General features: G+C 42.3%; 1 protein-coding gene and 1 pseudogene across 2 annotated transcripts in view; one reads left to right on the top strand and one right to left on the bottom strand.

Annotated features, from left to right (window-relative positions):
- The window catches only part of Elovl6 (ELOVL fatty acid elongase 6), a 95,237-nt gene that overhangs the window by 28,859 nt on the left and 49,550 nt on the right, over window positions 1-16,828 (top strand). The gene's annotated exons all lie outside the window — the stretch shown is intronic.
- LOC125341380 lies at window positions 10,306-10,757 on the bottom strand (annotated as a pseudogene).

Below are 16,828 nucleotides of genomic sequence, written 5' to 3' on the forward strand. Positions count from 1 at the left end.
GCTTTGATTTTGAAAAGCATTTGATCTCAATATTGTTCATAGGTGGAAAAATTATTGTTGTTTTTCTAACTGTTGTAAGCACTGAAAGGTTTTCCTATATATTAGCAACATTTCCTAGGCTCAGTACTCACAGTCTTCTGCTTTCCAAGTGCTTTCATTGTAGGCATGTGCCACCATGCCCAGCGTAAGGAGTATTTGCTACACTTCATTTTCTCTGCATGCTGCGTTTCACCTGACCATCCTTGCTAATTTTATATGGGTGAGTGGATTTCTCATCTTCTGTCATTTTTCAATTGATCCACTGTGAATTAGTTTATTCCGTGATTTATAAACTACTCATTTAACCCACTGACTGTTAAAGTTTAAAGCTCTCAGAAGAGACAGGTAGGTGTTTACTGTCATTGCAAATATAGAAAGCAAGAGATTAAGTCATGTGAACGGCCCTCAAGGTGACACTATTCACCTGCTATGTGTAGAATCACCTAGCTTTATACTGGAGTTGTAATGCTTCTCCCATCCTCACTATTAGGAAGCTTGAAAAGCCTTACAGTGCTACCAGAAGCTGCCCTAATCTACAGGCAACTGTAGTTTCTCCTTCCTCTCTGAGCTGCTCTGATTGCTACTACCCAGCTCATACAAGCACAGCTACCTGCTAAACTCTTTAAGCTGTGCCCCAAGGCCCATCAAGATCGAGGTATCCTATAACTGCAGTGTCTCTTAACTAGCCAGGGTCTTCCTTCATAGAGAAGTCACAGTTATCTTCTTTTTGAGAGGAAATAGGTTGCCTTTGGCAATTGAATGCAACAAAATTTGGCAGGGAGGAGGGGTGGAGCTAGGGTTTGAACTTGGGGCCCTGAGCTTGCTAGACAAATGATCTATCTATTACCTGAGCCACACCCCCAGCTCTTTTTGCTTCAGTTATTTCTTAGATGAGTTCTCAGGCTTGTTTGGTTTATTTGGACTGTGATCTTCCTTCTTCCATCTTCCTAGTATTTGGGGACTTAGGCATGTACTGCCATGCCCCTCTCCTTTAGCCACTTAAAGTCTTGCTATTATTTATTTATTTAGCCTTTGCTGGCCTTGCTGGGATTATAAGTGTTGTGCTGTACATGGCTGGCCCAAACCACAAGGTTTGAAAAGAGTCGTAGTTCTATTTTGAAATAAGGTTTCTAGGACAGGGTAAGGAGCACTTTCCCCTTTATTGGGTAAAATCATCTGAAATAACTTTAGCCTTCTAAAGCACACGTAGGATGGAGCCTTTGCACTTGCACACATGTGTGCACAGGGACTCCAGGCTGGCCTAGTTTTATCAGTGCTCAGCCCTGGTGTATACATCTTCCAGAATCAGCCCCGAGGAACTTGTCTCATGCAGAACCTTAGGTACTGTGATGGTGGGAGGTGGCTCTCTTGCTCCACGGAATCAGGGAAGGTGTTTTAGTAAGATTCTCCCATTCTGTTCAAGTGTGTTCAGGTGTGTCCTGAGCTCAGGAGCTCTGGTGGCAGCAGAGTGAAGCAGGGACTTGCTGACATTTCCAGTGAGAACTTGGAGTCTTTTAAAATTGTTTTTACTTTATTTTATATATAAAATATATATAAGGGACAGCCTGGGCGCTGTCCCTTAGCTTTTTCTGCACAAGGTTGTCACTCTGTCACTTGAATCACAGCTCCCCTTGTGTGGCCTTTTTTTTTTTTTTTCCTGATTAATTGGAAATAGGAGTCTCATGGGCTTTTCTACCTGGACTGGCTTCAAACCATGATCCTCAGGTCTCAGCCTCCTAAATTGCTAGGATTATAGGTATGAATCAGCGGTGCTCTGCTTCATAGTTGTGTGTTGTTGTTTTTTAATAAATGAGAGGTCCAGGTGTCCGAGGTCAGGGCTAGGCAGATCGCAGTTTTATAACTGTTCAATATGGTGATAGTAGATGACAGGTAATGGCACTGTCTGTGGTCTTTGAGGTGCGCAGTTAATTCTGTGCAACAAAGGGTGGCCCCCAATAAAGCTTAGTGTGGCCTTAATAAAGTAAAACCTCTTGGCAAATGTGAAGGAAACTGTTCTGATGGAGGATTACCCTACCATGGTAATCTTTGTGAGACTGCCAAGGTCTAAGTGTGTGGGAGTCAGTGATTGAGTATCTGAATATTCACCTTCCTATTTATTACTCGCTATTAGATGCATTCTTTTCCATCTAGGATTTCTGCCCACTTGAAAACTAAAAGATGCTAAGTCCTCAAACAATGCCTTTTTATCTGTGAGCTTTTATAGCCCCTGTGATAAAATTAATATTCATTGACTGAAAGTGTCCTGTAAGACCCATTATTGAAGTGAATCTTCAGACTGTCAGAGGGAGCAAGGAGCTCTCTTAATTTCCTTTTGACTGAGGAGGAGGTGGAGGAAGCAAAGGATGAAGTAATCTGCCTGCCCCAAATTGTACAGCTGGTAGCAGAGTGGGCAGATATGGAGCCTTATTTCTGGGATTAGTTTATCCTCGGGGCTTCCCTGTGACCCAGCAGTGCTGTCTCTTAATGGCTAAGCCTGGGATGTATTTAAGTCACTGTTTCTCTAATGAGATAGAAATCTTTGGGTAAATAATTACATCGTACGTCTTGACAGGCCCATACACCTTTATGGTCACCCCCAAATACTGGTCTCTGGGATGACTCATGAATATAATTGTAGTAATAAAAAGACCTCGGATCTCTAGCCAGGAGGAATGTGTACCATGAAGAAGCATAGACATTCAGTTCAGAATTTTTAAAATTAAAGTTGAACTTTAAAGCAATACTTGCTGTTACTATTCTGCCCTTTAAATTTTCGGGCACTTTGAGTTTTAAAAATGCAAATTGGACCGGGAAGTATGTCTCAAGAGGTAGAGCATTTGTCTACAAAGCATCAGGCCTTGAAGTCAAACCCTAGTATTTCCCCCTGTCCCATCCACAAAAAAAAAAAAAAAAAAAAAAAATCCCAAACAACAACGATTGTAAGATTTTTAAAAAGATCTCTCAGGTTAGGCCTGGTGGCTCAGGGCTATAATCTCAGCTACTTGGAAAGTGATGACTATGATTTGAGGCCAATCTGGGCAACAAGTTAGTGAGACCTCATTTCAATGAAAAAAGTTGTGTGTGGTAGTTCCCACTTGGCATCTCAGACTCGCAGAGGCAAAAGGAGAAGAAGATGGGGTCCAGTCTAGCCTGGGCAAAAGGAACATCGTACCTGAAAAGAACTACCAATGAAAGCCCAAGGGAGGGCTCAAATGTAGAAAGGGCCAGGCTCTGAGTTCAAAGCTTAACAGTTTTTCTTTCTTCATTGTTGTGAAGTCTTGGACTCAGAAATTAGCTATTGGGGAATTGGCAATGAGTATGGCTTCATCTTCTGCGTTACAGACTCAACACTGGCACCGTTAGCTTCTGAGTGTGCTCAGATCCTTATCATTGTATTGAGAAACATCTTAACGTCTTAAATCTAGATCCATGTGAAAGCAAAGAATCTCAACACTTCAGAGATGTTCACTCTTTGTTGCGATTTGGCAGGGCTATAAACGAGTGTGATCAATGTGTAGAAAGAGACTTGTTGAATCAATGTGGGGCATTTATGAAATACACCGCAGAAAAGGCTTTCCATTTTGATTTGTATCTGCAACCACATAAAAGTTCTCACAGGCTCTGTGATGTGCTAGTTTTTAAGAGAAACAAAAAAATAAATATATTTTGATTTGATTAAGCAGGCCTGTAAGCTCTCTAAAAGCCTGTAGGATTTGTGTTCACATGGGGTTTGAACTCCAGGCCATGGCTCCACGTCACTGGAGCCAAACCTCAGCAGGCCCTTCTTGTGAATAGGGTCTCAAATGTATGCCTGGGCTGGCTCGGACCTTGATTCTTCTGTTTATGTTTCTTGTCTACCATCGGTGACAGTTGCACACCACCGTGCCCACCTTTTTATTGGTGGAGATGAAGGTCTCACAAACTTTTTGCATGGGCTAACCTTGAACCTGGATCCTGTTGATCTCAGTTTCTTGAATAGCTAGGATTATAGGTGTGAGCCACTATGTCCAGGTAGAGATTAGGGCTTTCTTGTTTGGGGCTCAAACTCAGTACCTGGCACTTTTGCCTCAAGTCCCGAGATTAAGGTCCTTTGAAAAATAACACAGCTATTCATTTATCAATTGTTTTTTTGGGGGGTGTAAAACATATTTTTCTGTGTATGTCTTTTCGAAGTGGAAATTTTCCTGTGTAGGCTGTCAGCATTTGCTTAGGAAAATATTTTTCTTTGTGGTAGGGTCTCACAATGTAGCCCAGGCTCATCTTGAACTTAATACTATTGCCTCATCTTCTCAAGTGCTGGGGTGCTGGGATTATAAGCAGGTGCCAGGGAAAGTCTTTACAGAAAAATAGCAGTGGTATAAGAAGCCATGCAAGAAAAGCGAATCTATTTGCTTCATTTCTTCACACCATATTTCTTTTCTTTTTACTTCGTCTTTTTTTTTTAAATTTTATTTTGGGCCAGTACTGGGGTTTGAACTCAGGGCCAAGAGCTCTTCCTTAGCTTTCACTCAAGACTGGTACTCTACCTTTGCCACACACATCTTCACTTCTGGCTTTTGCTGGTTTATTCTCAGCCTCCTGAGTAGCTAAGGTTGCAGGTGTGAGCCACCAGTATCCAGCTTCACATCTCATTTCTTAGGTGGGAAATATTATCTCCAGATGAAAGGTCAAAAGGTCTAGAAAGCACTCTAGCTACAATTAAAATCCGCACCTATTTTATTCGTAAAGCTTCATGCTGCCTGTAATACTGATCTTTTCGTATCTTATCCTCACATGGACTTGCAATCACGAGGAGTAAGTAGACTGTTTCCCCAGAACCAAATGGAAAATCCTTCTGGGGGTGAGCTGCCTGGGAGCTGCCTGGTTTGGAGCTGGTCTGTGGTGGACTTCCTCATTCTTCTCCTGCACCCTCGGGGTTTCTGGCAGGCTCCTTCCGCTGGGTAGCCGGTGCATTAGTGCTTCTCACCTGTGGGTGGAGATTCTCATCAGTGTTCGGAAAATAATCCTTGCTTGGTTGTAGGAGGCTGGCTGGGTTGGTTTTCTTTCCTTTTTTTTTTTTTCCTCTTGCCAGCCCTGGGAGCTAGGAGCTGGGTTCTATTTCCTTCCTCACTGATTCCAACCACCCTGACACAGCCTACCTCAGTTTCCCTTCCCTTCATCACCAGTTACTGTCATCAAGCCACTGCCTCCACTCTGGACCACCTGACCCCTTCTTTTTCCTCCTGGCATAGACGCTCTGGGCCTGAGGCATGCCCCGGCTCTGTCGGATGGAGCCTAGGAGATTAGGGCAGGAGAGAGGCGGGGCTGCTGGGTGATGGGGCCAGAGGGACTGCTTTCTGCAAGCTTTCTTGGATCCTGGCATCGGAAGGGAAATGGTTTGCAGCGCTGGAATCTCCATCCTTCACCCTGTAGTTCTTGGCAGACATTCTCTCTGGAGTGGTGACAGTTGGGCTGGGCATTTGTTCCACTCCTCCAAGCGTGGAGAGTCCATTGAAAGCCATGGTTGGAAAGTGTGTTCTCAGTGGCGAGGGGGAGTCACCTCCACGCAGCTCCCCAGGAGGAGACCAAGGAAGTTCATGCCTCCGCCTGGATGGCACGAGGCCTGAATCCTCAGTGCACATGAGGTGCCTGTGCAAGGCTGGAGAGAGAAGGGCTGCCATTGGCCATTGAGGTAGGACCTCATGAGACCTGAACTCTGATAGGCTCATCAACTCAATTATAATTCCATAAAATGTTCGTTTTCAACCATCCAAGGCATCGGAATGGAATGAAGGAAATAGGATTTTTAATAGCATTATTGTATTATTTTGTACAGTAAACATTGGACCAAATCTATTGCTGAACAGTGGAAGAAGGTACCTTTCCAGGATTGAAATTAATTCATAAAAATGCTCCCTGGACTCTTCACCATTTTTTTTAAATACATAGTTTTACTGATGATTGCTAGGAGATGGTAGCTCACTTTGTAATCCTACCTACTTAGGAGGCTGAGATTGGGAGGATCTAAATTTGAAGTCATCATGGGCAGAGAGGTCTTTGAGACACCATCTCCAGTTAACCAGAAGAAAATAGCTGGAGGTAAGGCTCAAGTGGTAGAATACAAGCTAGGAGCAAGCAAGCCATGCAAAGACCCAAGTTAAATCTCTGGTACCAACACACACACACACACACACACACACACACACACACACACAAAGAGAGAGGACTCAATCTCTTTTTAATCCTGAAGTCCAGGACCATGGTGGTAGGAAGCACAGATTCAGGGAAGGGGTGAACCTGTGTTACATGCTAGTTGAGCATGTTGTATCACTGTCACTTTCAGTTTGTGTGCCACAGAGAAGCCTTGCAAGTTCCGCCCTGTTTTCGATCTGTAGAATTGGTTTTGTGGTATCTACATAGGTGGCTGTGGTTTTTACAAGATGATCGATGAAATACAAGCACCTTACCAGGCACCCGTGACTCACACCTGGAATCCTAAACTGCTCAGGAGGGAGGCTGAGATTTGAAAAGCCAGCTTGGGAAAATCTGTGAGACTCCAATTAACAACCCCCAAAAGCCAGAAGTGGTGCTGTGCCTCAGTGGTAGAGTGCTAGCCTTGAACACAGAAGTTCAGAAACAGCATCCAGGACCAGGGTTCAAGCCCCAGGACCAGCACAATTTTTTTTTTTTTTTAAAGAAATGCAAGCACCTTGAAAGAAACTTGCAGTTGTATCAACCCCAGGTTAAAGGACTTACATGCAATAACTTTCTCCTCCCTGGGTATGCAGTACTCTAGAGTCTAGAGTCCTATGGCCAATAATGAGCTGCTTGCCAGGGTCTGTGTATGTCATCAGCTCACTGTCACCGCTTCTCACATGCTGGCTGGCATGTTGTATTTCAACCCCTTTTTACAACTACTTTAAAGAAATAATAATAAGCTCGGTGCTGGTAACTTATGCCTGTAATCTTAGCTATTCAGGAAGGTGAGATCTGAGGATTGTAGTTCGAAGCCCACATGGGCAGGAAAGTCTGTCTCAAACTAAACACCAGAGAACCCAGGATGGGTGCTGTGGCTAAAGTGGTAGAGTGCTACCTTTGAGTAAAAGAGCTCAGGGATAGCACCCAGACCTTGCGTTCAAGCGCCATGACCAACGAGAGAAAGAAATTAATGAAGGGAGGGAGGGAGGAAGGAAGGAAGGAAGGAAGGAAGGAAGGAAGGAAGGAAGGAAGGAAGGAAGAAGTATGACTTTGGTGGAGATGGAATAACTTGTTTGATGAAGAAAAATGTATGCAAGCAAAACCCTTAAACCTGTTAGTATTAGCATGGAATGGCAATGTGGAGAATTCAATCAGGAAATATCCTGTTAAAGACAACAGCTGTTGATTTTTCAATCCACAATTTTATTATGTCTGAATGAAAAAGGAACCATCTTTCCAGTGAGGAAATGGGGGAGAACACAAACTGCTTCTCTAATCTGATCAGGTTTCCTTCTTGGTTGTCTGACTTTGGGAGTAAAGCAGCATTGGCATTTGATTATTTTCCTGAGAGACTTCAGTGACACTGTCAGAGTGGATGACAGAGCTGCTGATCTGGGCATTTTCCCAGACCCTTTACTGTGGCTCCTGCTGCTCTCTGAATCATGAGGAGGTGGCTGCTTGGGTAATGGGCAAGGAATTAGCAAAGCAGCACCCTAAGATACATTTGAGACACATTCATGCTTAAAGCAGTGAGAAATTGGCTTCATGATAGATATCATGCACTATCAAGTAAATCTTCCCACGTCTACTCAATGTCTGGTATTTTAAAAATCTTCCCTCAGTCAGGCACTGAAGGCTCAACCTGTAATCCTACCTCAAATTGCCAGATACCATAAGGTTCTTTTATACTGACAAAATGTTAGCATTGCCAGGTGTCAGTGGTTCACACCTGTAATCGTAGCTATTCAGGAAGCTGAGATCTGATGATTAAGGTTCGAAGCCAGCCCATGAAGGAAAGTCCATGAAACTCTTAGACACAATTAACTACAAAAAAAAAAAAAAGAAAAAGAGCCAGAAATGGAGTAAAGCGAAAAGAAGAGTGCTAGCCTTGAGCAAAAGACACTCAGGGATAGCTCCCAGGCACTGAGTTCAAGTCCCAGGACCAACACACACACTAAAAAAGTGTTTCAGTGTCAAATAGTTGTGCATGGGAACAGTGAGGGGCTCACATTTGTGTAGCTTGTTGTAACAACCTACTCAGCAGCCTTACAAATAAAATTGTTGTTTTTTTTCTTTTAAAAAAGTAATTTGAGGCTGGGAATATGGCCTAGTGGTAGACTGCTTGCCTCACATACATGAAGCCCTGGGTTCGATTTGTCAGCACCACATATATAGAAAAAGGCAGAAGTGGTGCTGTAGCTCAAGTGGTAGAGCAAAAAGAAACCAGGGACAGTGCTCAGGCTTGAGTTCAAGCCCCAGGACTGGCAAAAAAGAAAGTAAATTGTAAGGCTACCTCAGATCATCCGCTCCCCAGCCCCTGGTCTTTCATCCATTCTCTTTGCTGTGTGATTTCTAGTAAACTGCTGTTTTGTCATTGTCTTGATAGGCGTCCTTCTCATGTTCCACACTGAGGTTCTTCTAATTAAAAGTAACTTTTCAGTACTGAGATTTGAAACTCTGGACCCTGTGTTGCTAGGTTTTTACCACCTAAACCACTTTCCTAGCCCTTTTCTTTTTAGTTTATTCATTTATTTAGTGCCAGTCCTGGGTCTTGAACTCGGGCCTAAGCACTGCTCCTGAGGTTTCAAAGCTGGCACCCTTGTCACTTGAGCCACAGCTCCACTTATGATTTTATTTGGGGGAGGGGACATAGTTAATTGGAGATAAGAGTCTCAAGGACTTTTCTGCTCCAGCTGGCTTTAATCCTCAGATCTCAGCTTCCTGAGCAGCTAAGATGACAGGCGTGAGCCACCAACTCCTGGCCTTTAGTTTGTTTCACATATGCTATGATTGCTTTGCTCACCTTAGACCATAATACTCCAGCCTCCCCTTCCTGATTAGCTGAGATTACAGGAATGCACCACTATACTCACCTCCGACTTAACAATCTTTTTTCTTTTTCTTTTTCATTTCTTTATTGTTAAAGTGAAGTACAGAGGGGTTACAGTTTCGTATGTAAGGTAGTGAGTACATTTCTTATCCAACTTGTTATAAAAATTTTTAATTAGTGAATTTTTCTCCCTCTTGAGATTGAGGTATAGTATGTTGCTCCAAGCTGGCCTTGACTTTTCAATCCTGCCATAGCTTTCTTTAATAACCATGTGCCACCACACCTGGCCTACACAGCTTTTAAAAAATACCAATGTTTCATGCCTTTCTCCACACCTATTTAAAAGGATTCTATAGGCGGTAGCACTCATAGTGCCCAGTTAGGGTACATTCTGAGAAGTGTGTCATTAGGCATTTCCCAGGTTGATTCTTTTTTTTGTTTTGTTTTGTTATGTTTTGTTTTTCGCCAGTCCTGGGGTTTTTCTTTCTCCCTTTGATTTAAGGTTTGTGTTTTTTTTTTTTTTGCCAGTTCTGGACCTTGGACTCAGGGCCTGAGCACTGTCCCTGGCTTCTTTTTGCTCAAGGCTAGCACTCTACCACTTGAGCCACAGCGCCCCTTCTGGCCATTTTCTGTATAAGTGGTGCTGGGGAATTGAACCCAGGGCTTCATGTATATGAGGCAAGCACTCTTACCACTACGCTATATCCCCAGCCCCCCAGGTTGATTCTTATATGACCCCAGGGGGTCTGAGCCCCAGGCAACTTTGAGGATTAGAAGTGGAACTGACCTGAGGGTTAGTCATTCATCCTTAGGGTGTATACCAACTCCCATGAATGATGTTTATCCAAAAACAAGAGTTATGAGAATAGGTGAATGAGGAATTTTAATCCTAGTGTCAGGGCATGAGAGAATAGATACTTTTAACTACAAAAATATTTTAGCTACAAAACACTTAGAGACAGAGCCGGAGACTTTGCATTTTTTATTTTATTGCTTACTGTAAGTAATTGCTAAATCTACTTTTATACAGCATTGATTTACACAGGATTTATTTATCTACTTGTTAATTTATTTTGTGCCAGTACTGGCGCTTGAATTCCGGGCCCTCTCATTCCCACTTGGTTTTTGTGCGTGGCTGGCCTCTAACACCTCCTGTCTCTTTTTTGCTGGTTCATTGGAGACAAGAGTCTCCCAGATTTGCCTGACCAGACTGACTGAACCAGGATTCTCGGACCTCCATCTCTTTTTTTTTCTTTTTTTTTTTTTGGTCATAAGATATTTATTTAAATAATTCTTAAATTGTAAGTTTCAGGTTTAATTGACCTCATAGATTCTCTGAGGACAATTACATTCACAGATTCCAACTATGGGATTACTTCTTTGTCCATTCTTCTCTCTCTTTTCTTTCCCGAATATCCTCCTTCAGGTATGGTTCAAGGTAGAATTTGTCCTCTTCGTATTTTTTCCACTGTTCCTTAGGCAAGATCTGTTGCCTCATGGACAGGTCCAGAGCTCTCTTGATGCGAAACATCCTGTCATTATAAAGTTTCTCAGGAAGCCTTCTTTCTTATGGCTTCTTTCATATCTTCATTCTCATCTATGGTATCATCTCGCATTAACCCCAGTCTGTTGGATCCTGCAGCATTGTAATACCATTTTCGAACACCATCCAGCCACCACCCGAGGCTGAAACAGCAGACCTGCCTGCCATTATGACCCAAGAATGAAGCGTTGCCTTTTTTTCTTTATTTTTATTTTTTGCCAGTCCGAGGGCTTGAACGCAGAGCCTGGGCACTGTCATTGAGCTTCTTCTGCTCTAGGCTAGCACTCTACCGCTTGAGCCACAGCGCCCCTTCTGGCTTTTCGGTATATGTGGTATTGAAGAATCGAACCCAGGGTTTTATGCATGCGAGGAAAGCACTCTACCACTAAGCCACATTCCCAGCCCAGATCTCTACCTAGAGAGTAGCTTTTAGATCATAACACAAGCCCTTATCTAGAAGCCTGAATACTGTATGGTCATTCTGGGAGTTAACTAGTTTTTTTTCTTTTATTTACTTATTTGTTTATATTTATTTATTTGTTGAAGCATAGTCTAGCTAGTTAGCCCAAGTTGTCCTTGAATTCCTGCCGCAGCCTCCCAGATTCTGAGATTAGAAGGTGTACATACACTGCACCCAACCAGCCTAGTAGAAGTATTAGATTTTCTGAAAAATAACTACAGATCCCAAAGAGCTGAGGTCATGACTCAATTGATAGAGCACCTGCCAGCCAAGATAAGGCCCTGAGGTCAAACCTCTGGACTGCTAATAATAATAATAAAATAATAATTGTAACCTTTGATTGCAATTAGCAAATCAACACTTGGCTAATAAGGACAAGCTTAATATAGCCAAGATAGGGCCATAACTATCTGTTCTTGACTTTAAGAATTCTGAAAACTACTAGCAAGCTCTTGGTTCCAGAAATGCTTTCGAATTGAAGGCAGAATACGATTCAAAACCATTTTTTATAAAGAACCGCAACCTGGTTTTTCTTACCTTCAGAGGAAGTGGAAAGGGTAGAGAAGGGGCTACTTTTTGAAAAAGTGGCCTCTCTTTGAAGATGGGGGACAGGCAAGATGGTTTTATCTTCCCAGCATTTCGACCTTACTGTGGGGCTAATGGGAAGGAACCAGTCTTGTTTTTTTCCAGGTGACTACAAAGCCAGCAGCAATGGACAAAGTTCAAGAGTCAGCTTAGGGATGCGGGAAGTTAGATTACCCCAATAGTGTGATAAGGGATTGCCAGACTGAAAATTACTAAACCACCAGCACTGGTGGCAGGTTAGGGAGTGTGTTCTCCCCTTCAAACACTTAACAAACATTTCCGATAATTATAAACTATGACCAAGAGGGAAACACACAAGTTTCTTGGTGGAGATGTTTTCAAGTGTGTTAGAGATGGTCACCTGCTAATGGGAAAGGTGGCTTAGAGTAGACTGGGGAAAGGTGAACAATGAAGTTCCTGGGGGGAGGGGAGGGGTGGAATGGGGAAATCCTAGGCAAAGCTCACGTCCACTTAAAAAATTAAAGATTAAATTTTCTTTGGGGCTGGGAATGTGGCTTAGTGGTAGAATGCTTGCCTAGCATGCACAAAGCCCTGGGTTCGATTCCTCAGCGCCACATACACAGAAAAAGCCAGAAGTGGTGTTGTGGCTCAAGAGGTAGAGTGCTAGCCTGGAGCAAAAGGAAGCTAGGGACAGTGCTCAGGCCCTGAGTTCAAGCCCCAGGACTGGCCAAAACAAACAAACGCAAACAACTTTCTTTTGATGGAAAGAGTAGTCTCCCATATCGTAATCCCCATCTTTGTTTCTTAACCATTTCCAAAAAAAAGAACAGACAACCCCAAACTTTAAAAAGTAGACTTATAAGGGAAAGGTCAGATCTTTGAAGGAAGGGGGGGGGGGGGAATTATATGTGTGGTGGTTCTACAAAATGGCATATATACTCTTACCTCAAATAAACCACTTAGAAAAAGTCGGAAGTGGCACTGTGGCTCAAGTGGTAGAATGCTAGCCTTGAGCACAGAGAGGCTCAGGGACAGAGGACAGCCCCTGAGTTCAAGCCCCAGGACCAGCAAAAAAAAAAAGTAGTAGGGTTAGTGAAAATAGTGAAAGGGGTTGTATTGATCCAGACACCTTGTATTTTTCTTTTTAAAACGTGTTGTCGAACAACAACTCCTTTCTACAACTATTTAAAGATAATAACAATTGAATTAATAAAAAATAAATAAAATAGTATATATAATCCAACAACAGATCATCCTCACACACAAAACTACTATGGCGATATGAAATAGATTTTAGTAAAAGAGTGTTATTGAAATCACCGTGGTTATCTGTACACTTCTGCCTGAATCTGTCTACAAAGTAAAACAAATGGACAGACCAGTGCCTAAAGTAGCTGGAAGTGCATTCAATTTTCACTCAAATAAAAATGGGAGTGGCCCAGTGCCAAGAACATTCTTGGATACATGTATTTGGATATTTTAATTTTATTTTAGCTCCCTCAATTGAAACAGTTGAAATTCTTCTTGAAGCCAAGCTTCTATAGAACAAGCATTATTTCTTCATTTTGTTGTTTATTTTCTAAATTAAAAGAAAATTATACATCTACAAAAATATGTCACCCAAATCTCACATTATCCCTAAAACTCAGAGGTGTGTGTGGTACTGGGGCTTTGAGCCCAGGACTTCCCACTTTGTAACGAGTGGCCTGCTACTTTAGCCACATCCCTAACCCTTTTTTGCTTTTAATTCTTTTTTTCCAGATAGGGTCTCAAAGGTTTTTGGGGGGATTTTGTTTGGTAGGCTCTTTTCTTTTCTTTTCTTTTCTTTTTTTTTTGCCAAGGCCAGCCTTGAAACACAATCCTCCTATATACATCTCCCCCACAGCCTGGGTTACAGGGGTGAGTCACTGTGTCTGCCTTGTTGGTTGAAGTAGGGTCTTGCTTTTCATCTAGACTGACCTTGAACTTCCATCCTTCTGATGGTCAGTTCTCAAGTAGCAGGGATTATAGGAATATACCACTCCCCTGAACCCTTTTTTTTTTTCTTCCTTTTTTTAAAGTGTCAACTTATTTGCCATATCTTTGGGTAGACATTGTCATTCTCCAGCCAAAAGGTATTTCCTCCTCCCCAGGCCAACGTTTTCTTTTCCATCCCATCATGTCACATCAGGGTGAGTTGCTTTTCTTTGTTGCTTGGTGACTGTCTCTGAGTAGAATAAGCTCTGTGAGGCTTGTCTTGGTTCAAAACTGTCTTCTAGCACCCGCAGTAAGGCCTAGTGGAGAAAACCAATCCAGTAGTTTGTGGAGTAATGAGATACATGGAACTTCAGCCACCCAAGGCCACAAACAAACAGTGTAAACTGGCAGTCTAACCCCCAGGTCAGGAAGAAAGTAATGATTGTGGCTTCATAGACATATTTTTGTTGTTGTTGTTGTTTTTTAATCAAATAAGTGCTTAGTAAAGTCAAGTCAGTTGTAAATGATCCAGGACATTCACTATTGCTAACAGGCTACTCTTTAGAAACAATCAAGTGTTAGCAATGAAGAATACTCTGCATTTGGAACAAAAACTGTTGCGTACAAGAAAGAACTGAATTCACTTTAAAGCCAGAGCAGAGATTTATTAGCCATTTGTAAGTAATCTCTCTTTTGAGCCTTGAGGTGTTTTTTTGTTAAGTCTGTAAGAGGCTGTTTGTCTCAGAAGATTGCCATTAACAGCCAGGAACTGGGGCTCACACCTGTAGTCATAGCTAGCTACTCGGGAGACTAAGATACAAAGATCACAATTTGAAGCCAGTCTGGCCAGGAAGGTCTGTGAGACTCTTAACCCCAAAGACTCAGGAAAATGCTGGAACTGGAGCTGTGGTTCAAGTGGTAGAGTACCAGCCTTGAGTGAAAAAGCCAGTCCAGATTGTGGAGCTTTGAGTTCAAGCCCTGTACCAGCACAAAAGAAAAGAGGATGTAGAGAGATACAGTTAACCCACCTTTTGTTGTTGTTCGTTGTGGAGCTTGAACTCACAGCCTGGGTGCTGTCCCTGAGTTCTTTTGCTCCAGAGTAGCACTCTACCACGTCTAGCCCACAGTTCTACTTCTGGTCTCTTGGTGGTTAAATGGAGATAAGACTCACAGATTTTCCTGCCAGGGCTAGCTTTGAACCACAATCTTCAGATCTCAGCCTCCTGAGTAGCTAGGATTACAGGCTTGAGCTGCTAGCACCCAGCCAGTGGGTTTTATGTAAGGTTAATGAAGGCATTTTGTGACTTGTAAAAGGCCATGTAAATTCAGGTTTTGTTATTACTATTACTGTCGTGTGATTGAAGAATCCATATGGTAATTAGAAAATAAGAGAAATGTATTAATACTGTGAATTGTTTTTATATGTTATTATGTTTTGTTTTTCTTGTACTGAGGATTGAACCCAGGACCTTACATTTGCTCAGCAGGTGTTCCACCACTTGAGTTGTACCCTCTCCCAACCATTTTGTTTTTACTTTGTTGTTGATGGTGGTACTGGTTCTGGGGCTTGAACTGAGGGCCTGGGCACTGTCCCTGAGCTTTTTTGCTCAAGACTAGCGCTCTACCACTTAAAGCCGTTTTGCAACTTCTAGTTTTCTGGTGGTTAATTAGAAATAAAGAGTCTTACTGACTTTCCTGCCTGGGCTGGCTGTGAACCTCAGTGCTCAGATCTCAGCCTCCAGAGCAGCTAAGATTATAGGCATGAACCAGGCATGTGTCTTTTTTAAAGCAAGGTATTGCTCTTTTTGCCCAAGTAGGTGCTCCAGCTGCTGCCTCCCAGGTAACTAACTGATCATTCACTCTTAAAACAAAAAAAGACTTTACCCTTTTAATTTAGATAGACTTAATGGAAACTAATAAGGTAAAAGTAGTGTGTACAACTTGAGTGCTATTCTGTCTGGTGAAAGTGCTCCTCCCTCCTTTGTGGAAGGTGAATTTGATGCACTTCTGATCCACTTGGACCTTTGCTGTTCAACTTTGCTCCAGATAAAATGGGTCAGAGTGGTAAAGTTATGAAGCAGTAGCCATAAAGAGAGATTATGAGAGGCAAGCAGGCAGTCATCCAGGTCACTGTTCAAACAAGGAGGCGTCAATCCTGGCTCTTAGTTATGATGTCCCTGCTTCCTGGTTCAGAAAGGAGCTGAATTTATTCTTAGGAGCCCCAAGGAATATTCTTGTTTTCTAGTCATCTAAGGAGACAGAAAGACTTAGTTTTAAGATACTTATTCAAATGTGCACGCACACACACACACACACACACACGCACACACACACACACACACACACCAGAACCATAAAATTTCTAGAGTTGTCCTACCTCCCATGACAGCCTTTGATGTGAGGCATTTAATACCATGGTGCTTCTGACCTTCTTGGCAAGAGGGAAGAAGGGGAGCTACTCTGCATTTAGGAGTTCCAGCAGCCCCAGAAAACATCTAGAAAGTTCTATATACTAAAGTTTTCTGTTCAGGCCACCATTTCCTCAGTCTCCCATCTTCTTTCTCCCTTCCCTACCTTCCTCTGGTTCCATTTGAGGAGACAAGTAGATGTGGTATGGTAAATTCCTGCTAATTTTGTTAATTTAGCCTGAAACAGCTGCTTTTCAAAGAAATGAACATTTAAGCAAGTACAACATTCGATCTGAAATTCATAAGCCCAGGACTGAACCTGAGTCAGCCCTTCGGAGTTTAATAATGCTCAGGGCAGCCGCCGGATGCAGCTGGCATGGTTCAAAATAGCCAGCAGATTCTGTGGACTGAGGGATTCTGAGTGGATATAATATTCATAAACAGATGAGAATCTGTATCCCAGGTCCTTGAGTTTATAAAGAGGTGCTGGTTTTTCCCTCATTTTGGTGGTAATATCTGACAGTCACTTGAATATATAACTATGTATATATATGCATACATATACATATATATGTGAGCTCTCTCTATACACACATACATAACTAGTCCTAGCTTTATGGTTAGTAAATAATTTCTTCATTGCTATGTAAATGGCTCTTAAGTTTTATATAAGGTATTCAATGCAGAGTAAATGGACATTTCACTAAAAAAAAAAACAACACCCTATATTTGTGGGAATTCTATTCAGGAGAACTTTCAGCATGGCCTTAGACACTTCATATATTATTGAACTTAAGCATGAATGTCAAGTATTTTAATGAGGTACCTATTGCTAATTTGTATGATTCCTAGTTCCAGGGACAACATTG

This window comes from Perognathus longimembris, chromosome 24 (assembly GCF_023159225.1).
Source record: "Perognathus longimembris pacificus isolate PPM17 chromosome 24, ASM2315922v1, whole genome shotgun sequence".
Lineage (NCBI taxonomy): Eukaryota > Metazoa > Chordata > Mammalia > Rodentia > Heteromyidae > Perognathus > Perognathus longimembris.